Here is a 24,142-nt window from a genome sequence, read left to right on the forward strand (position 1 = left end):
CAAAATAATTTTAACTAGTGGCAGATAGCTTCAAGTATACTTCTAGAATCTTATGTTCCTCTTTGCTATTAGAGACAGTTAGGCAGGACAATTTGAGAAGCCCTAGCACTGTGTCAGATTTAATCTTTTTAATTTATTTATTTTTAATCAGAGAATAATTATTTTACAATGTTGTCTTGATTTCTGCCAAACATCAGTCAGCCAATACATATGCCCCATCCACCTTGAACCTCATTTCCACCTCGAACCTCCCATCCAACTCCCACCCCATCGTCAAATTTGAACTCTTCCATTTGGTATATAAGGCCATCTATAATACTGGTTCTAAGCGTCTATTGATTTTCATTTCTACATATTATGATTCAATATATGTTCTGATTGGTATATCTCCTCCTACTTGTTACAGAATGACTTCTGAGATTTCGTAAACAGTTTCAGTATTTGATAAACAGTTCCATAATATACTTGCATGCTTACCTTGAACTAATCTTGCTTTATCAGGTACCAAGAAAAGCGAACTCAGATCAGTTCAGTTCAGTCGCTCAGTTGTGTCCGACTCTTGCAACCCCATGAACCGCAGCACACCAGGCCTCCCTGTCCATCACCAACTCCCAGAGTTTACCCAAACTCATGTCCGTTGAGTCAGTGATGCCATCTAACCATCTCATCCTCTGTCGTCCCCTTCTCCTCCTGCCTTCAATCTTCCCCAACATCAGGGGCTTTTCCAATGAGTCAACTCTTCACATGAGGTGGCCAAAGTACTGGAGTTTCAGCTTCAACATCAGTCCTTCCAATGAACACCCAGGACTGATCTCCTTTAGGATGGACTGGTTGTATCTCCTTTCAGTCCAAGGGACTCTCAAGAGTCTTCTCCAACACCACAGTTCAAAAGCATCAATTCTTCGGTGCTCAGCTTTCTTTATAGTCCAACTCTCACATCCATACATGACCATTGAAAAAACCATAGCCTTGACTAGACGGACCTTTGTTGACAAAATAATCTCTCTGCTTTTCAATATGTTGTCTAGGTTGGTCATAACTCTCCTTCCAAGGAGTAAGCGTCTTTTAATTTCAGGGCAGAAGTCACCATCTGCAGTGATTTTGGAGACTAGAAAAATAAAGTCAGCCACTGTTTCCACTGTTTCCCCATCTATTTGCCATGAAGTGATAGGACTGGATGCCATGATCTTAGTTTTCTGAATGTTGAGTTTTAAGCCAAATTTTTCACTCTCTTTCACTTTCATCAAGAGGCTCTTTAGTTCTTCTTCACTTTCTGCCATAAGGATGGTGTCATCTGTATATCTGAGGTTATTGATATTTCTCCCAGCAATCTTGATTCCAGCTTGTGCTTCATTCAGCCCAGCATTTCTCATGATGTACTCTGCATAGAAGTTAAATAAGCAGGGTGACAATATACAGCCTTGACATACTCCTTTTCCTATTTGGAACCAGTCTGTTGTTCCATGTCCAGTTCTAACTGTTGCTTCCTGACCTGCATATAGGGTTCTCAAGAGGCAGGTCAGATGGTCTGGTATTCCCATCTCTTTCAGAATTTTCCACAGTTTATTGTGATCCACACAGTCAAAGGCTTTGGCATAGACAATAAAGCAGAAATAGATGTTTTTCTGGAACTCTCTTGCTTTTTCAATGATCCAGCTAATGTTGGCAATTTGATCTCTGGTTCCTCTGCCTTTTCTAAAACCAGCTTGAACATCTGGAATTTCACAGTTCACATATTGCTGAAGCCTGGCTTGGAGAATGTTGAGCATTACTTTACTAGCGTGTGAGATGAGTGCAATTGTGCAGTAGTTTGAACATTCTTTGGCATTGCCTTTCTTTGGGATTGGAATGAAAACTGACCTTTTCCAGTCCCGTGGCCACTGCTGAGTTTTCCAAATTTGCTGGCATATTGAGTGCAGCACTTTCACAGCATCATCTTTCAGGATTTGAAATAGCTCAACTGGAATTCCATCACCTCCACTAGCTTTGTTTGTGGTGCTGCTTTCTAAGGCCCACTTGAGTTCACATTCCAGGATGTCTGGACCCATTTATTTATTGGAGTGTGTGTGTATGAAAACTAAAAGATTTAAATGACACCAGTTACTCAGATCTTCCATTCTTCTACCCCTGGCTTTATGGCATAAGTTTCAAGGTCTGGGAATTCTTCCCCTCATGGTTAAAATTTTCTGTATCAACAATCATAATATGTTTTCTCATACCATAGTTTATCTTTCAGTATCCTCATCTTCCTTATATGTTAAGAAAAAATGAGTACAGATGAGTCTCAGGAAAACTCTATAACAGGATAGATGTTCATTTATGTTGTTGCATATATCAGTAGTTTCTTTTAATTACTGAATAGTAATTTCTTTGTATGCATATACATTAATTTGTTATTCACCTTTTGATGGACATTTGGGTCGATTTCATTGCTGGGTTATTATGAATGAAATTGTGATGGATCATCATGCAAACAATCTTTGTAGTATATACGATTTAGCTTCTCTTGGGTAAATAACATGGAGTGGAATTGGTAGTCAAATTGTAAATTTATGTATAACTTTAAAAGCTTTCTCTGAACAACTTTCCAAAATTTGTTTTATCATTTACACTCCCAACCAACAATGTATGAGAGTTCTGGTTGTTCCACATACTTCCCAATACATGGTGGTATCAGTTATTTTAATTTCACTCATTTTGGTTAATATATAGTAGTACCTTTTTGTGTTTTAATTTGCATTTGCATTTCTCTGATGATGCATTGAGCATCTTTTCTTGTGTTTATTAATAATTTGCATGTGTCCTTTGTGAGGTGTCTATTACATATTATATCTACTTTTAATTGACTTATTTGCCCTATTAATGCTGTGCTTAGTTGCTCAGTCATGTGACTGGACTATACTGGACTATACATGGACATCACATGGACTATAGCTGTTAGTCTTTTCTGTCCATGGGGATTCTCCATGCAAGAATACTGGAGTCGGTTGCCATGCCATCCTTCAGGGAATATTCTCAACTCAGGAAGCAAACCTATGTCTCCCACATTGCAGGTGAATTCTTTTCATTCTGAGTCACCAGGGAAGCCTGCCCTATTAATAATTTGCTTTATAGATACAGATTTTCTTTGACTTATGATGGGGTGATATCCCAATAAACCAATCTAAAGTTGAAAATATCCTAAATTGAAAGTGTGTTTGCTGCTGCTGCTAAGTCACTTCAGTCCTGTCTGACTCTGTGTGACCCCATATACGGCAGCCCATCAGACTCCCCCGTCCCTGGGATTCTCCAGGCAAGAAAACTGGAGTGGGTTGCCATTTCCTTCTCCAGTGTGTGAAAGCAAAAAGTGAAAGTGAAGTCGCTCAGTCGTGTCCGAACCTCAGCGGCCCCATGGACTACAGCCCACCAGGCTCCTCCGTCTGGGATTTTTCCAGGCAAGAGTACTGGAGTAGGGTGCCATTGCCTTCTCCAAAATTGCTGCCTAGACAAAGCTGTGATGTTTGGTAGATTAGATGTGTACTAAACACACTTTCAATTTTTGTGTGTAGTACACATCTAGTCTACCAAACATCACAGCTTTGTCTAGGCTGCCGTGAATGTTCTCAGAACACTTACATTAGCCAGGAGTTGGACAAAATCATCAACACAAGGCCTATTTTATAATAAAGTGTTGAATATTCCATGCAATTAATTGACTATTGTGTGTGTGTGTGTGTGTGTGTGTGTGCACACCTAGTTACTCAGTCGTGTCCAACTCTTTGCAGCCTTATGAACTATAGCCTGCCAGGCTCCTCTGTTCATGGAATTTTCCAGGCAAGAATACTGGAGCAGGTTGCCATTTCCAACTCCAGAGGATATTCCCAACCCAGGGATTGAACCCGCGTCTCTTGTGTTGATTGTTTGTATGGGTACAGAATGGTTGTAACTGTATTGGATGTTTACCCTCTTGAACTTGCAGCTGACTGGTAGTTGAGGCTCACTGACTCTGTCCAGCTTTGGAGAGGGTATCATTCCTACTGTACATGGCTAGCCTAGGAAAAGATCAAAATTCGGGAAAGATCAAAATTCAAAATGCCAAGTATGGTTTCTACTGAGTGTGTACTGCTCTTGCACTATTGTAAAGCCTGAAAATCATAAGTGGAACCACATTTTAAGTTGAAATATGTTAAGTTGCGAACTGTCTGTATATCAATCTGAGGAAGTAGAGAGAAATTTATTTAGTTCCCTTCCACAACCAAAATGGGTCTCCAGATGTTCACTTGGACAGACTGCTGCTCTTCCCACAGTGTCTTAAGATTTTATTCTGTAAAGAAGGATCCAGGTGAGACTTTCTAATGTCCCACAGCTAGATTGTTCCCCTCCACCACATCTTCACCAGCAAATTAAACCCTCTAGGCTTCAGCTCTGCCCATATGATGCTGTGTAGAAAGAGCACATGAAGGGATGTACACTCCCTTTGTGTTTCTGGCTCCAAGACACTGTATAATCTCATGCTATTCTACATTCAGATTTAAGCAGTTACAAATTTGGCTAAATTATTTTTATACATTTTTGAATGCCAGCTCCATCTCCTTCCTGAGTTCTGCCTTTGGTAAGCAATACTTATATCCTGTCTTTCTCTGGAAATGTTTGTCTTTCCTCAGATTTCAGGCTACTGGATTACCTTGCAACTTTAATTCGGATGAGTTCAAGAAATGTTATAATTTAATAAATCATTTGACTTTATCTAGATGTTAAGTTGATTACAACACTCTTTTTCACTTAATGCATACTAGGGACCAGAGACAGCAAATTCTTTAAACATTTAAATCATTTAAATTATCTCATATATGAAACTTGAGAAATTAACAAAATGTAAGAAGTATCTTATTAAACTCATTTATATCAGTGTTTAAATGTTTGGGAAATTCTAATTTGTTAAATTTTACATTTTTAAACTTTCAGTTTGAAAGAACAGTAGACTCACAGGAAGTTGCAAAAATAAAGAGTCCTGTGTACCTTTTACCTAGCTTCCCCAATGCTTATATTCCACCTAACTGTAGAATAATCTCAAAACCCATAAATTGATATTGGTAAATGTTCTTGTCTAAGTTACAAGCCTCATTCAGATTTATCAGCTTTTACTCAGCATATACTCATGTATGTGTGTGTGTAGCCCCATGCAATTTTACTTTGTATATAATTTTACTTTGTATATATGATAATTTTTCACTACCCTAAAGGAATTCCCTTATGCTAACCATTATGCCATCACTGTCTTTTGGCAAACACTAATCTATTTTTTTTTTTTTTTGAAGCATTTGTCATTTTCAAGACATTACATTTTGCCAAGAATGTTATATAAATGGGATAATATAGTATATAATCTTTTGATCTTGGCTTCTTATCCAAGTTGTTGTATGTATAAGTAGATTTCTTTGTGTTTCTGAGTAGTATTTCATTTTATGAATGTGCCACAGTTTGTTTACACATTCACGCGTAGAAGGATTTTTTTTCTTCCAGTTTTTGGTTGTTTTAAGTATCTGTTATGAGCATTTATGTGAAAGTGAGTTTTAATTTCCTTGGAATAAATGTGTAGGATTGCAAGTGTTGAGTCATATGATAAGTTATATAGTTTTATCAGAAACTACCAAGCAGGTTTCCTACACAGGGTAACTGTACCATTTTACATCCCACCAGCAATGTATTACAAATCTAGTTTCTTTGCAGCCTCATCAGTATTTGATATTTATCACTTTTAAATTGTAACCTCTTTAAAAGATTTATAGTGATACTCCATTGTGTTTTAATTTTTGTCTCCATAATGGCTAATGAACATCTTTCAATGTGCTATTTGCTATTTGCCATCTGTATATTTTCTTTGTATTTATGTCTTTTGCCATTTTCTAATTGAATCCTTTTCATCTTTTTGACTGTTTTTGTAATAGTTAATACATTCCTGATATATAGTTTGCAGATATTTTCTTTCAGTTTTTAATTTGTTTCTCATACACTTGATAGAGTCTTTTGCAGAGAAAAAATCTTTAATTTTAATGAAGTCCAATTTTTTTATTACATCCTTTTAGTGTATTGCATTTTTGCTGTCATGTCCAAGAATTCCTTTCCTAATCTTAGTTCTCAAAGTTTTTGTTTTCTTCATCTTTTCCCCAAAATTTTATAATTTTACATCTTTCAATTAAATCTGTGATCCATTTTGAGTTAATTTTTGTATACTATGTTAGATTTTATATCAAGGTTTATTTATTTATTTGGGCTAAGGACGTCTATCTAATTGCAGAAGCATCATCAGTTGAACTGAGTAAGAAATGGCAACCCACTTTAGTATTTTTGCCTGGAAAATTTCATGGACAGAGAATCATAACAAGCTACAGTCCATGGGGTCTCAAAGAGTCAGACTTGACTGAGCATGCATCAAGACCTGATTCCTGGTTCACAGATAGCCATCTTTTTTGCTATGCCCTCACATGGCCAAAAGCATGGGAGAACTCTTTTGGATCACTTCAGTTCAGTTCAGTTCAGTTCAGTCGCTCAGTCGTGTCCAACACTTTGCGACCCCATGAATTGCAGCACACCAGGCCTCTCTGTCCATCACAAACTCCCAGAGTTCACCCAAACTCATATCCATAGAGTTGGTGATGTCATCCAGCCATCTCATCCACTGTCGTCCCTTTCTCCTCCCGCCCCCAATCCCTCCCAGAATCAGAGTCTTTTCCAATGAGTCAACTCTTCGCATGAGGTGGCCAAAGTACTGGAGTTTCAGCTTTAGCGTCAGTCCTTCCAATGAACACCCAGGACTGATCTCTTTTAGGATGGACTGGTTGGATCTCCTTGCAGTCCAAGGGACTCTCAAGAGTCTTCTCCAATGCCACAGTTCAAAAGCATCAGTTCTTCTGTGCTCAGCTTTCTTCACAGTCCAACTCTCACATCCATACATGACCACAGGAAAAACCATAGCCTTGACTAGACGGACCTTTTTTGGCAAAGTAATGTCTCTGCTTTTGAATATGCTATCTAGGTTGGATCACTTCAGTTCAGTTCAGTTCAGTCGCTCAGTCGTGTCCAACTCTTTGCGAACCCATGAGTCGCAGCACACCAGGCCTCCCTGTCCATCACCAACTCCTGGAGTTCACTCAGACTCACGTCCATCGAGTCAGTGATGCCATCCAGCCATCTCATCTCTGTCGTCCCTTTCTGCTCCTGCCCCCAATCCCTCCCAGCATCAGAGTCTTTTTCAATGAGTCAACTCTTCGCATGAGGTGGCCAGGGACACTAATCCTATTTATCAGGGCTCCATCCTCATGACTTAATCACTCCAAAGCCTCATATCCATATACCATCAAAATGGGGGTTAGGAGTTCAAAATGTGAATTTTTTTGAACAGGGGACACAAATATACTGTCTCTAACACATAGTTTCTGAGGAGAAGTTGTATATAAATCTTATCTTTACTCCTCTATATGTAAGGCATTTTTTGTCTCTGGCTTCTTTCAGGATTTTTCATTTTTTATTGTCCTTAGGTTAAAATGATATGCCAATCTATAGGTTTTCTTTGGCATATATCCTGCTTGTATTCTCTGAGTATCCTAGATCTGTGGTTTGGTGTCTGATATTAATTTGGAGAAAATTCTCAATCATGAATGTTTTAAATATTCTGTATTTCTCTCTTCCTCTTCTGGTATTTCCATTACCTATATTTACACCTTTTGTAATATGTACCACAATTCTTCAATAGTTTGTTCTTTTATTTTGTTTTCTTGCAGGTTATGTTTGTTTTGGTCCTTTTTTCTCTGCTTTTTCATTATGTGAGCTTTCCACTGAGGTATCTTAGAACTTAGGAATTCGTTCTTTTTTTTTTTTTTGCCATGGAGATCTATTTATTTATTTTTTTTGATTTTTTAAAAATATGTTTATTTATTTTAATTGGAGGCTAATTACTTTACAATATTGTATTGGTTTTGCCATATATCAACATGAATCCACCACGAGTGTACACGTGTTCCCCATCCTGAACCCCCCTCCCACGTCCCTCCCCATACCATCCCTCTGGGTCATCCCAGTGCACCAGCCCCAAGCATCCTGTATCCTGCATCGAACCTAGACTGGTGATTCATTTCTTAAATGATATTATACATGTTTCAATGCCATTCTCCCAAATCATCCCACCCTCTCCCTCTCCCACAGAGTTCAAAAGATTGTTCTATACATCTCTTTTGCTTTCTCGCATACAGGGTTATCGTTACCATCTTTCTAAATTCCATATACATGCATTAGTATACTGTATTGGTGTTTTTCTTTCTGGCTTACTTCACTCTGTATAATAGGCTCCAGTTCATCCATCTGATTAGAACTGATTCAAATGTATTCTTTTTGATGGCTGAGTAATACTCCATTGTGTATATGTACCACTGCTTTCTTATCCATTCATTTGCTGATGGACATCAAGGTTCTTTTGCTTGTTCTTTTGCTTCCATGTCCTGGCCACTATAAACAGTGCTGCAATGAACTTTGGGGTTTACATGTCTCTTTCAATTCTGATTTCCTCGGTGTTTGCCCAGTAGTGGGATTGCTGGGTCATACGGCAGTTCTATTTCCAGTTTTTCAAGGAATTTCCACACTGTTCTCCATAGTGGCTGTACTAGTTTGCATTCCCACCAACAGTGCAAGAGGGTTCCCTTTTCTCCACATCCTCTCCAGCATTTATTGCTTGTAGACTTTTGGATAGCAGCTATTCTGACTGGTGTGAGATGCTACCTCATTGTGGTTTTGATTTGCATTTCTCTGATAATGAGTGATATTGAGCATCTTTTCATGTGTTTTTTAGCCATCTCTATGTCTTCTTTGGAGAAATGTCTGTTTAATTCTTTGGCCCATTTTTTGGTTGGGTCGTTTATTTGTCTGGAATTGAGCTGCAGGAGTTGCTTATATATTTTTGAGATTAGTTCTTTGTCAGTTGCTTCATTTGCTATTATTTTCTTCCATGCTGAAGGCTGTCTTTTCACCTTGCTTATAGTTTCCTTTGTTGTTCAGAAGCTTTTAATTTTAATTAGATCCCATTTGTTCATTTTTGCTTTTATTTCCAGTATTTGGGGGGTGGTTCATAGAGGATCCTGCTGTGATTTATGTCGGAGAGTGTTTTGCCTATGTTCTCCTCTAGGAGTTTTATAGTTTTTAGTCTTATGTTTAGATCTTTAATCTATTTTGAGTTTATTTTTGTGTATGGTGTTAGAAAGTGTTCTAGTTTCATTCTTTTACAAGTGATTGACCAGTTTTCCCAGCACCACTTGTTAAAGAGATTATCTTTTCTCCATTGTATATTCTTGCCTCCTTTTCAAAGATAAGGTGTCCGTAGGTGCATGGGTTTATCTCTGGGCTTTCTATTTTGTTCCATTGATCTATATTTCTGTCTTTTTGCCAGTACCATACTGTCTTGATGACTGTGGCTTTGTAGTAGAGCCTGAAGTCAGGCAGGTTCATTCCTCCAGTTCCATTCTTCTTTCTCAAGATTGCTTTGGCTATTCAAGGTTTTTTGTATTTCCATACAAATTGTGAAACTATTTGTCTAGCTTGATAGGGATTGCATTGCATCTATACATTGCTTTGGGTAGTATACTCATTTTCACTATATTGATTCTTCTGATCCATGAACATGATATATTTCTCCATATATTAGTGTCCTCTTTGATTTCTTTCACCAGTGTTTTACAGTTTTCTGTATATAGGTCTTTAGTTTCTTTAGGTAGATATATTCCTAAGTATTTTATTCTTTCCATTGCAATGGTGAAAGGAATTGTTTCCTTAATTTCTCTATTTTCTCATTATTAGTGTATAGGAATGCAAGGGATTTCTGTGTGTTGATTTTATATCCTGCAACTTTACTATATTCATTGATTAGTCCTAGTAATTTTTGGTGGAGTCTTTAGGGTTTTCTATGTAGGGGATCATGTCATCTGCAAACAGTGAGAGTTTTACTTCTTCTTTTCCAATTTGGATTCCTTTTATTTCTTTTTCTGCTCTGATTGCTGTGGCCAAAACTTCCAAAACTATGTTGAATAGTAGTGGTGAAAGTGGGCACCCTTGTCTTGTTCCTGACTTTAGGGGAAATGCTTTCAATTTTTCACCATTGAGGATAATGTTTGCTGTGGGTTTGTCATATATAGCTTCTATTATGTTGAGGTATGTTCCTTCTATTCCTGCTTTCTGGAGAGTTTTTATCATAAACGGATGTTGAATTTTGTCAAAGGCTTTCTCTGCATCTACTGAGATAATCATATGACTTTTATTTTTCAATTTGTTAATGTGGTGTATTACATTGATTTGCGGATATTGAAGAATACTTGCATCCCTGGGATAAAGCCCACTTGGTAATGGTGTATGATCTTTTTAATGTGTTTTTGGATTCTGATTGCTAGAATTTTGTTGAGGATTTTTGCATCTATGTTCATCAGTGATACTGGCCTGTAGTTTTCTTTTTTGTGTGGCATCTTTGTCAGGTTTTGTTATTAGGGTGATAGTGGCCTCATAGAATGAGTTTGGAAGTTTACCTTCCTCTGCAATTTTCTGGAAGAGTTTGAGTAGGATAGGTGTTAGCTCTTCTCTAAATTTTTGGTAGAATTCAGCTGTGAAGTCATCTGGACCTGGGCTTTTGTTTGCTGAAGATTTCTGATTACAGTTTCAATTTCTGTGCTTGTGATGGGTCTGTTAAGATTTTCTATTTCGTCCTGGTTCAGTTTTGGAAAGTTTTCTAAGAATTTGTCAATTTCTTCCAAGTTGTCCATTTTATTGGCATATAATTGCTGATAGTAGTCTCTTATGATCCTTTGTATTTCTGTATTGTCTGTTGTGATCTCTCCATTTTCATTTCTAATTTTATTGGTTTGATTTTTCTCCCTTTGTTTCTTCATGAGTCTGGCTAATGGTTTGTCAATTTTATTTTCCTTTATCCAGCTTTTGGCTTTGTTGATTTTTGCTATGGTCTCCTTTGTTTCTTTTGCATTTATTTCTGCCCTAACTTTTAAGATACCTTTCCTTCTACTAACTCTGGGGTTCTTCATTTCTTCCTTTTCTAGTTGCTTTAGGTGTAGAGTTAGGTTATTTATTTGACTTTTTTCTTGTTTCTTGAAGTATGCCTGTATTGCTATGAACCTTCCCCTTAGCACTGCTTTTACAGTGTCCCACAGGTTTTGGGTTGTTTTGTTTTCATTTTCATTCCTTTCTATGCATATTTTGATTTCTTTTTTTTATTTCTTCTGTGATTTGTTGGTTATTCAGCAGCGTGTTGTTCAGCCTCCATATGTTGGAATTTTTAATAGTTTTTGTCCTGTAATTGAGATCTAATCTTACTGCATTGTGGTCAGAAAACATTCCTGGAATGATTTCAATTTTTTGAATTTACCAAGGCTAGATTTATGGCCCAGGATGTGATCTATCCTGGAGAAGGTCCCGTGTGCACTTGAGAGAAACGTGAAATTCATTGTTTGGGGGTGAAATGTCTTATAGATATCAATTAGGTCTAACTGGTCTATTACATTTAAAGTTTGTGTTTCCTTGTTAATTTTCTGCTTAGTGATCTATCCATAGATGTGAGTGGGGTATTAAAGTCTCCCACTATTATTGTGTTATTGTTAATTTCCCCTTTCACACTTGTTAGCATTTGTCTTACATATTGCGGTGCTCCCGTGTTGGGTGCATACATATTTATAATTGTTATATCTTCTTCTTGGATTGATCCTTTGATCATTAGTAGTGTCCATCTTTGTCTCTTTTCACAGCCTTTGTTTTAAAGTCTATTTTATCTGATATGAGTATTGCTACTTCTGTTTTCTTTTGGTCTCTATTTGCATGGAATATCTTTTTCCAGCCCTTCACTTTCAGTCTGTATGTGTCCCCTGTTTTGAGGTGGGTCTCTTGTAAACAACATATATAGGGGTCTTGTTTTTGTATCCATTCAGCCAGTCTTTGTCTTTTGGTTGGAGCATGCAACCCATTTACATTTAAGGTAATTATTGATAAGTATGATCCCGTTGCCATTTACTTTATTGCTTTGGGTTCGAGTTTACACACACTTTTTGTTTCTTGTCTAAAGAAGATCCTTTAGCATTTGTTGGAGAGCTGGTTTGGTGGTGCTGAATTCTCTCAGGTTTTGCTTGTCTGTAAAGCTTTTGATTTCTCCTTCATATTTGAATGAGATCCTTGCTGGGTACAGTAATCTGGGCTGTAGGTTATTTTCTTTCATCACTTTAAGTATGTCTTGCCATTCCCTCCTGGCCTGAAGAGTTTCTATTGAAAGATCAGCTGTTATCCGTATGGGAATCCCCTTGTGTGTTATTTGTTGTTTTTCCCTTGCTGCTTTTAATATTTGTTCTTTGTGTTTGATCCTTGGTAATTTGATTAATATGTGTCTTGGGGTGTTTCACTTTGGGTATATCCTGTTTGAGACTCTCTGGGCTTCTTGGACTTGAGTGATTATTTCCTTCCCCGTTTTAGGGAAGTTTTCAACTATTATCTCCTCAAGTATTTTCTCATGGTCTTTCATTTTGTCTTCTTCTGGGACTCCTATGATTCGAATGTTGGGGCATTTAACATTGTCCTGGAGGTCTCTGAGATTGTTCTCATTTCTTTTAATTCGTTTTTTCATTTTTCCTCTCTGATTCATTTATTTCTACTATTATATCTTTTACTTCACTAATCCTATCTTCTGCCTCCTTATTCTACTATTTGTTCCCTCCAGAGTGTTTTTGATCTCATTTATTGCATTATTCATTATATACTGACTCTTTTTTATTTCTTTTAGGTACTTGTTAAACCTTTCTTCAGTCTTCTCAATCCTTGTCTCCAGGCTATTTATCTGTGATTCCATTTTGATTTCAAGATTTTAGATCATTTTCACTATCATCATTTGGAATTCTTTATCAGGTAGATTCCCTATCTCTTCCTCTTTGGTTTGGTTTGGTGGGCATTTATCCTGTTCCTTTACCTGCTGGGTATTCCTGTGTCTCTTCATCCTGTTTATATTGCTGTATTTGGGGTGGCCTTTCTATATTCTGGCAGTTTGTGGAGTTCTCTTTATTGTGGAGTTTCCTTGCTGTGGGTGGAGTTGTACAGGTGGCTTGTCAAGGTTTCCTGGGTAGGGAAGCTTGTGTAGCTGTTCTGGTGGTTGGAGCTGGATTTCTTCTCTCTGGAGTGCAATGAAGTGTCCAGTAATGAGTTATGAGATGTCAGTGGGTTTGGAGTGATTTAGGGCAGCCTGTATATTGAAGCTCAGGGCCGTGTTCCTGTGTTTCTTGAGAATTTGCGTGGTATGTCTTCCTCTGGAACTTGTTGGCCCTTGTGTGGTGCTTGGTTTCAGTGTAGATATGGAGGCATTTGATGAGCTCCTGTCTATTAATGTTCCCTGGAGTCAGGAGTTCTCTGGTGTTCTCAGGATTTGGACTTAAGCCTCTTGCTTCTGGTTTTCAGTCTTATTTTTACAGTAGCCTTAAGACTTCTCCATCTATACAGCACTCCTTTCGAAGACAATGGGCTGCTTTTCTGGGTGCCTGATGTCCTCTTCCAGCATTTAGAAGTTGTTTTGTGGAATTTACTCAGCGTTTAAATGTTCTTTTAATGAATTTGTTGGGGAGAAAATAGTCTCCCCATCCTATTCCTCTGCCATCTTAGGACCGCCCTCCAGGAATTCTTTCCTCATGTGTCCTGTCTACTGGACTGTCAAAGGCATTATTCATTTCTGTTATAGTGTTTTTGATCCTTAGCATTTCTTTTTCTTTTTTTCTTTTTTTTGCTTAGAATTTCCATTTCCCTGCTTATATTACCCATCTGTTCTTGCATGCTGTATACTTTATCCATTTGTGCACCTAGCATATCAGTCATAACTGTTTGAAATTCCTGATTTGGTTATTTCAACATTCCTGGCATATCTGATTCTGATTTTTATTCTTTGTTTTTTCCAACTGTGCCTTTTGCCTTTGAGTGTGTCTTGTAATCTTTTTTTAAAAAAATTTTTAATAGCTGAGCTAAATGTACTGGGTAAAAGGAACTGCTGTAAATAGACTTTTTGTAATTTGGTAGTAAGCTATGGAGGAAAGGGAAGCATTTTAAAGTCCCATGATTAAATCTTAGTGTTTTAGTGCCTCTGTCTCTAGACATTACTTTGGACATGATTTTCAGTCCTTTAGGTAGGACAAAAGATTAAAGGGTCCTTGAGTTGGATATTTCTTTTCCTCCATGTAGAAGAATAAAGCTAACTAGAATGCTGTATATCCCTTCTCCCAGCATTGCATGGTTCCAACATTACTCTTCCTTCTCCATCATAAAAACCAGATAAGGCTGTTTTTTTCAGCTTGGGTCCTGCAATGAAGACAATATAAAGCAAAGCACAGATGAACTCAGAAGACCAAGTGACAGGAACAAGAAATCAACTTTTGTTGTTGTAGGCTACTTATATACGTATATATATATATATGTATATATATATATATATATATATATATATATACACACATACACACATATATTTACTAAGAATAACTTTTTGCAGAAGTTATGAATTTATTAATGAAATTAATATAAATTCAAAATAAACTAAAGTACTAATATGAGCAATTGGGCCTTTCCACATCCACTCAAAACCTAAGGTAAACTTTTTCTTTTCTCCGTTACTTTCATTTTTTCTATATTCATGCCATGTGTTTGTGCACACTCACACACATAAACATTTGTTTATCCATAGTAAAAGCAAATATGTTTTTAATAATTCTAGAACCAATCATTTAAAACACTACACACCCATTCTGAAAGAAGAAAACCACTGTAAAGTTAACCTCAAAAAATGAAAGAAATCAACTGAAAAAATATAGATGAAGTCAATTAGATCATTAAAGTTGCTGTGGCAAGCAAAAGTAGTTTTAATTTCCTTAGTTTTATTAGTGTTCAATTTTATTTTCTCTCTCTCTTCATTGCAATTCTTCTGGTTGCTTAGAGTGAGTGTGTATTTCATGCATGTGTTGAGAACACAGGACTGATTGCCATCCTATTTACTATTGCAGTTGTCTTAATCTAGACAACATCTATTTTTGAAGTTTCACAAATGCAAAGTTGGCTAAATCTCAAATCTATGCTTCTTCAAAAAATATAAGCAGCATTTTCTTTCTGGGGTAATATAAAGCAAGATTTTATAATTCTCTTGATATTAGTTTATATACTGTAGTATATTGTTTAAACCTAACATGTATTCAATAGGGCATGCAATTTTAGAAATTAAGATCATAAATAATAATCTCTAATCTCACAATTATTCTAGTGAATCAAATAGGAAGCAAAATATTTGTAAAGGATTTCTTTTTTTCTCTGCTGCCTTATTAAACTTCTCTTACCTGGTGGCTCGGATAATAAAGAATCTGTCTGCAATGTGGGAGACCCAGTTTTGATCCCTGAATTGGAAAGATCACTGGAGAAGAGAATGGCAACCCACTCCAGTTTTCTTGCCTGGAGAATTCCATGGACAGAGGAGTCTGGTGAGCTACAGTCCAGGGGGTCGCAAAGGGTCAGACACTGCTGAGTGACTAACACACACACACATACACACACACAATTCAAAAGATGGCAATTTTAAGTGCTTAAAATGAATTTGTAATAAGAACTTCCTTTCTCCTTTCCCTCTTTCTCTCTCTCTCCCTCTTTCTCACCACATTGCCATATTCTCCATCCCTTCATCCCTCCCTCTTACTCTCTTTCTCACACACACACACACACACACACCTGGTATCCTAGGTTTTCTTGCTGTTGTGGAAACCTAACAAGAAAATATAAAGCATTTTCTTTCTCATGTTCACCTCCCTCCCTAAAAGTCAGAAGTACTCATTATATTTTTAAAAGTCTGAGTTTCCACAAGTAACGCATTCAAGAGGAAAATGAATAGCACTTTTTTTTAGGCTGAATTTTTCCGGAGAAGTAGGCAATGAAAGTGAGTTTTCAGTGGGAGTTAAAGATGTGGTTATTCTAAGAGTATTAAGTTATATGCAAATGCAAAAGGGACTTTTACTTTTCTGCTTGCTATGGAAATCTGTCTCTAGATAGTATATAATACCCCACTTTGGGATTGGTGTTAAAGATTGCTGCGTGCTGCCACTTAGGGGCCAATGGAGAGGACAGGGTGACAGGAATGTCTGAGTTTGGTTAAACTCAGAGAGAACCAATTTCTGAGGGGCAGTCAACCTCACTGCTCAATTGCAGCAATGTGATGCTAAAGGACTGATGATAAGTTGAAAATAATGATGGACTGTTTTTCAGACATCATATAAATCCAGGATTTTAAAAGTATTTCATGGGGAAGGATTCCAATATTGACTGAACTGAATTTACTTTCCAGAAAGTTACACAGAGATATGGAAGATATTTGATCTAGAATATTATGGGATAAAATTAATACCAATTGCATATGGGAAAACAGAATTTTAAAAAAGTTTTGGGCAACATGCATTTATAAGGAATACTAATAATAATACCTGAAATTGTGGACAGCTAATTTTTAGATAGTACATACAACCATGTTGGAAAGTTAACAGATAGTGGGCACTCTCATGAGGAGGTCATGGCAACCCACTCCAGAATTCTTGTCCAGAATCTCCATGGACAGAGGACCCTGGAAGGTTACAGTCTGTAGGGTTGCAAAAAGCTGGACACGACTGAAGTGACTTAGCATAGCACACATGGGCACTCTCATAGAGACTGTGGATTATGAAATGGGAGTAAATGTGAAGGCAGTTTATATAATATTTTAAGGATTGTGAACATGTATGTAGTGATTGGCAGATAACAGTAAGGGAAGAGAAATTAATCTTTTAAATTAATTTCTCTGTGATTTCCAAGAGATTACAGAGAAGTAAGGGGCATAAAAGAGAATATTTAAGTTTCCTATCTCAAGTCCTACATTTCAAAAATAACCATTTTCATCTGAGAAAGGAGTATACATTAGTCAATGTCCTCATTGTCCTAGAGAAGTGTTTTTTTAATTGTTTTTTGGGACCTATTAGTAAATTATGAAATAAGTTTGGAGAATCACAACAGTCATTGTTTAAAACATAAATTAAAGTACAATAGGATAAAATGGAAATACCTGATTACATCACATATAGTAAGATTCTATTGTTTTATATTTATTATATGTATTACAATGAAATCTGTATTTGACTAAGGTTCAGATCAAATGAATTGGAGACTGTCATATTTTGTGGAAATTATCATATTCTCCAAACTTGGATATCATTTACACATGGAGTAGAATGTTATGACTATAAGTAGAGAAAACTGTTCTTCCAATGAAGATGATAAACTCTCCAAAACTGAGGACTTTCGAGAAGAATAAAACTTCTGGGTGGATTGAGAAGACACTGGAAAAATTCACTTCTAGACTAATGGAAATTATATGAGGTCATGGAACACTAACAATGATGAAATAGAATGAAAGTCTCAGAGTTTGAGGCTATTTGATTCTCAAAAGTGTTAAGTGCTGTGGCTGACTGTGAGTAGTTTACAGCAAGTTTCTGATCAGGTCAGTTTTTTAAATGCCAACCAGAGGGCTGGTTAAAAGGTTTCTACATGTTGATTCTGAGGCTAGACAGTTTGGAGACTTGGCCTTAGTCAGAAGAGACATGGACCCATGGAATGTGGCTCAGGTCCATCATGAACAGGCACAGAGAGGGCCTGCTTTGAGTAAACTCTCCACTGTGAGCTCCACCTGGTAGACAGTGAAACCCTCCCTTCAACTGTTTTCAATGTTAAAAGCTAACTAAAGAAGGAAAGGAGGGGGAAGTGGTAACTCACTCCAGGAGAGAGGGAAGTCATGCATGAGATATGATTTTAGTGACCCAAATTTGTACTCTATCAGCTAGGACAGATAGGGACTTAATATCACAACTGAAGATTTGATTGTTTTATCTTTCTTTAAAGTCACCTGGGGGTGTGCTTTCACACACAAGGGGTGTGCCCCTTGAAATACCAATACTTTGATATCTGGACAACACCATTGCCCATCATTTTGGGGTGGCCTGAGCCACACATGGAAGCAACCTAGGTGTCCATCAGCAGATGAATGGATAAGAAAGCTGTTGGACATATACACAACGGAGTATTACTCAGCCATTAAAAAGAATACATTTGAATGAGTTCTAATGAGGTGGATAAAACTGGAGCCTATTATACAGGGTGAAGTAAACCAGAAAGAAAAACACCATTACAGTATACTAACGCATGTATATGGAATGTAGAAAGATGGTAACAATAACCCTGTATATGAGACAGCAAAAGAGACACTGATGTATAGAACAGTCTTTTGGACTCTGTGGGAGAGGGAGAGGGTGGGATGATTTGGGAGAATGGCATTGAAATATGTATAATATCATGTATGAAACGAGTCGCCAGTCCAGGTTCAATGCAGGATACAGGATGCTTGGGGCTGGTGCACTGGGACGACCCAGAGGGATTGTTTGGGGAGGGAGGAGGGAGGAGGGTTCAGGATGGGGAACACATGTATACCTGTGGCAGATTCATTTTGATATGTAGCAAAACCAATACAATATTGTAAAGTTAAATAAAATAAAATTAAAAAAGAAGACTCTGAAGAGTAACAGCAATCTAAGTCAAGACTCTACTGCTCAACTACACAGAAGAAGAACATTTCTGATAGTGGTTTAAGATTTCAAGTAAACATAATAGGCATTTGCTTTGCTGGTAGGAAAGCTGGACTGGGAAATCCCATGAATAGGGAGCCTGGAAGGCTCATACACCTGTGCTAGGTTCTGTGACAATCACGAGGGACATTAAGAGAATGAAGAATCCCTCATTCCCATTGCATGTGTGCTAAATCAGTTCAGTTATGTCCAACTCTTTGCAACCCCATGGACTGTAGCCCACCAGGACACTCTGTCCATTGGATTCTCCAGACAAGAATACTGGAGTGGATTGCCATGCCTTCCTCCAGGGGATCTTCCTGACGCAAGGATCAAACTCACATCTCATGTCTCCTGCATTGGTGGACGGTTTCTTTGCCACTAGTGCTACCTGGCAAGTCCTCATTTCTTTTGACCCAGCTAGAAATCTTGCATTTCCACAGTATGATACCATTAGCTTAAAAAAAAAAAAAAATCCCCCTTTTACCTGAACCAATTTGAATTGTGTTTCTTTCACTTGTAACTCTAAATATTCTGACCAATAAGTGCTAAATTATTTATATATCAAATTTCTATATGCACTACAGTCCTGTTCTCTACCAATATATTCTACTCCATTGATACATCCATGCATACCAGCGCTTGAACTACATTGTTTTAATTACTACAGCTTCATAATATATTTTAAAATGTTACTGGAAGAGTTTTCCCCCATCACACGTTCAAATTAAATTATTTTGGATGTTTTATATGTTGATTTTTCTTTAGATTTAAGCTAAAATGAATCATAAAAAAGGAAAAAATAATAGTAAAATGTATGTTAGTCTTTTATTGAGATTATATTAATTTATGTGTTAATTTTGAAAGAGTGAATCTTTACAATATTGAGTTTGACAATACAAGAGAAAGATATTTCTTTTTGTTTATCCAAATCTTTATAATACTTAGGTAAATTTTAATGTTTCTTCTATACAGTTATATTTATTACTAGATTAATTTATAATCCAATGTTAATATTATTTTCCACTCTTATACATAAAATATTTTCTTTTGTTATACCTCCTAACTGGTTATTATTTGTCAAAATGAAGGGTTTTGATTTTTGTACTATTCCATATTAAGGGCTTACCTGGTAGCTCAGCTGGTAAAGAATCTACCTGCAATTCAGGAGATCCCAGTTCAATTCCTCTGTTGGGAAGATCCGCTGGAGAAGGGATAGGCTACCCACTCTAGTATTCTTGGGCTTCTCTAGTGGCTCAGCTGGCAAAGAATCTGCTTGCAATGTAGGACACCTGGGTTCGATCCCTGGGTTGGGAAGGTTACCCTAGAGAAGTGAATGGGCTACCCACTCAAGTGAACAGCTACCCACTCCAGTATTCTGGCCTGGAAAATTCCATGGACTGTATAGTCCATGGGTTTGCAAAGTGTCAGACATGACTGAGCAACTTTCAATTTCACTTTCTCATTTAAATTTTCATTGTTTTTGATTTCTAAATTTGAAGACTATCACTAAAAATAATAAAAAGTTTGCTTTTTACTTTGTCTTATCTAATTACATAGATTGCACTTTTTAAATAATTTAAAAAGTAATGTGTTGATTATTTACTCTTGACTTTAATGTAAACGCTCATCATATTATATGATTAGCCATATAATGTTTCTGCTTTTGCAAAACTACATATAAATATATAATTTTTAAATCCTTTTTTGTATTATATGGAGAAGATTTTTATTCATTTGGCTTCTTACTCCATGAATTATAATTGATGTAGTTTTTCTGTATTTCCTTTTAATGCTGTTTTAAGTTTGTTTATGATCTTTGCATTAAAAGTGATAAGGAACAATAGTCTGAAGTTTTATGCTGGATAATAAATAATTTTGAAGTGTTTTTTTCTCTATACTATAGAATATCTTAATTGCAGAAAAATAGCTTTCTTCAAATAAATGTATTTCATGAAGATAGTAACAAGAGCTTTCCCTCCATTACTTTAGAAAGAAAATATTATTCTACATTACATATAAACCCTAAGACTCAAACAAATTTCCCTAAATATAACTAAAACATGAAACCCATATAAGAGTAATCAACTATTTGTTTGTGATTTAGCATATTTAAAACATTGAGTTCTGACTTCAAAGCATTTATATGGTTAATAATTACTTTTAGGCAGAAAAAAATATTTTCTTTCATTTTAATCAATTTTCTCAATTAAGATGCTGAATTCTGTACAGTTTTCTTCAACATTTTCTCAAAAACTTTGTGTACTAGTTGCACAACATTAGACAAAAACATGATTATGTTTAAAGCATGGTGGTGGACAAGCCAGAGTGACAGAGGGTAATGCTGAGTATGACACTGTGTTGCTGCTCTGAACACCAACCATACCTACATGTGATTCTGACAGTCTACCAATTGTATTTGCATTGCAGCTTGAGACTTTTCCTGTACGTCATTTTAATAAAAGTATTTTATAGTGTTTTGGGTATTAAAACACAATTTTTCCCATATAGCCATCAACCACTTTTTTTTAATTGAGAAGTAAATACATTCTCAGAAATTTCAATTAAAAACCAAGAGGCTTTAAATTAGGAAAATATTAAATAGAAAGTTTTTGGAATATTTATTTATTTGTTTACTTATTTTTTATTTTATTTATTTATTTACTTATTTGCAATATCTTTATTTCTCACAATAATATATGACCTACTAACCACAACTGAAGATTAATAACATAAAACTTAAAGATAATATGCATTATATAACTAGTACAATGTGAAGGTGACATTGGAAAATTTTATAGACATTATTATAAAAGGAATCAGTATACACAATTATACTCTAAAAATATAATACTTCCCAGGTGGCACAGTGGTAAAGAATCTGCCTTCCAATATAGGAGACACAGAGACATGGGTTTGATCCCTGGGTTGGGAAGATCCCTGAAGAAAGAAATGGCATTACCTTTCCTAAAGAATTCTCATTACTATAGATGAATTTTAGAATGTTTATTATTGATAATCTTAAGAAATTTTCACAGTTTCATGATTGACAATAATAAAATGTTTAACAACCATATATTAATTATCAGAGACTTTAGTTAGTTAGTTAGTTCAGTTGCTCAGTCGTGTCCAACTCTTTGCGACCCCATGAATCCCAGCACGCCAGGCCTCCCTGTCCAACACCAACTCCCGGAGTTCACCCAGACTCACGTCCATTGAGTCAGTGATGCCATCCAGCCATCTCGTCCTCTGTCGTCTCCTTCTCCTTCTGCCCCCAATCCCTCCCAGCATCAGAGTCTTTTCCAATGAGTCAACTCTTCGCATGAGGTGGCCAAAGTACTGGAGTTTCAGCTTTAGCATCATTCCTTCCAAAGAAATCCCAGGGCTGATCTCCTTCAGAATGGATTGGTTGGATCTCCTTGCAGCCCAAGGGACTCTCAAGAGTCTTCTCCAACACCACAGTTCAAAAGCATCAATTCTTCGGCACTCAGCCTTCTTCACAGTCCAACTCTCACATCCATACATGACCACAGGAGAAACCATAGCCTTGACTAGACGGACCTTTGTTAGCAAAGTAATGTCTCTGCTTTTGAATATGCTATCTAGGTTGGTCATAACTTTCCTTCCAAGGAGTAAGTGTCTTTTAATTTCATGGCTACAGTCACCATCTGCAGTGATTTTGGAGCCTCCCAAAATAAAGTCTGACACTGTTTCCACTGTTTCCCCATCTATTTCCCATGAAGTGATGGGACTGGATGCCATGATCTTCGTTTTCTGAATGTTGAGCTTTAAGCCAACTTTTTCACTCAGAGACTTTAATAACTAACAAATTTCAACTTAAGACATTAAGAAATACTTGGCCTTTCCTGGTGGCTCAGTGGTAAAGAATCTTCCTGCCAACACGGAGATGCAGGTTAAACCCCTGTTGCAGGAAATCCTCTGGAGAAGGAAATGGCAACCCAGTCCAATATTCTTGCCTGGGAAATCTCATGGACAGAGGAGCCCAGTGGGCTACACTCCATGGGGTTGGAAAAGGGTTGACCACAACTTAGTGATTAAAGAACAATAAGAAATACTTAAACGTTAGGAGTGAAAGGACAATGATGTGATAAAAACTTTACATTTAAGATGAAATTAGTAAAAACTAACAGAAAACAAGAAAAAATTAAATTTATTGGGACAGTATTGACAACATATGGGGTCTAAAGACTTAGGGAGGGTTGATACCAGGATGGTCTCAGAAACTTTACCAGTGGAGATGCTTGGACTTCCTTTCGGAACTAAAATTTTAACACGACCCATCTCAACAAACTCTCTTTCTGTGTGTCAATTCAAAATTCTGAAAGTTCCTGGTTGGAGAATCAAGACTAATAGTATCAGTTTTCTGCTATTGCGTTCATATTTGATGGTTATTATGAGTTGGTTGGTCATTTGATAGAAGTATGACTGCCATTAGCCTATTTCTGTGCAAGAATGACTATAACCATAATAAATGGGATTTTTAGCAAAAATGATGTCTTGAAAGATATCATGTTACAATTCCAATATTTCTATAATTATTTGGTACATCCACTGTATGCAATATTAAAATGGTTATTAAGATTTATATTTATTAAATATTAATTCTACATTAGCCATAGGTTTTTCATGACAAATATTCTGCTTGAGAATTCTTTATATCTTAAGAATATGTATTATAAAATCAGTCACTGGAACTGTTTCACAAGAAAGTACCTTAAAAAAATCTGATCTTAATAACTATTGGTAAAAAAAATAAATTTTAAGTCTACATCTAGAAATATCAAAAAGCTATTTGTTCAAGCTGTGTACAAAGCTTAGGCTATGTGATCGCATTCTAAAACTACATCATCACTGTCAACTTTAAAAAAATGCACAATGTAAGAGTTGTGAGTTAAGTTTTATTTGGGGAAAAATGAGAGTTGCAGCCTGGAGACAGCACCTCAGATAACTCTGAGAAACTGCTCCAGAGAGGCAGAAGGAGGAAGGTTAATATATGTGATTTTGGTGAAGTGGGAGTTCATGTAATCAAGCACTTATCTTACAATAAGGTTTTGTGATAGTCATAAGGAGCTGATGTCACCATGGAGGGATTTAGTGCTTTCCTAGATATGAGGAGATGCTAAAATCACATGGATCACAGCCTTGTGTAACTCAATGAAGCTATGAGTCATACTATGCAGGGCCACCCAAAATGGATGGGTCATGATGGAGAGTTCGGACAAAACATGGTCCACTGGAGAGGGGATGGCAAAACACTTCAGTATTCTTGCCTTGTGAAACCCATCAACAGTATGAAAAGGCAAAAAGATCTGACACTGGAAGATGAGTCCCATAGGACAGTACGTGTCCAATATACTACTGGGGAAGAAGGAGAAATAGCTCTAGAAAAAATGACAGTGCTGGGCCAAAGCAGAAGCTGTGCTCAGTTGTGGATGTGTCTGGTGGTGAAAGTAAAGCCT

The sequence above is a fragment of the Bos mutus genome, chromosome 3, assembly GCF_027580195.1.
Source record: "Bos mutus isolate GX-2022 chromosome 3, NWIPB_WYAK_1.1, whole genome shotgun sequence".
Taxonomy (NCBI): Eukaryota; Metazoa; Chordata; class Mammalia; order Artiodactyla; family Bovidae; genus Bos; species Bos mutus.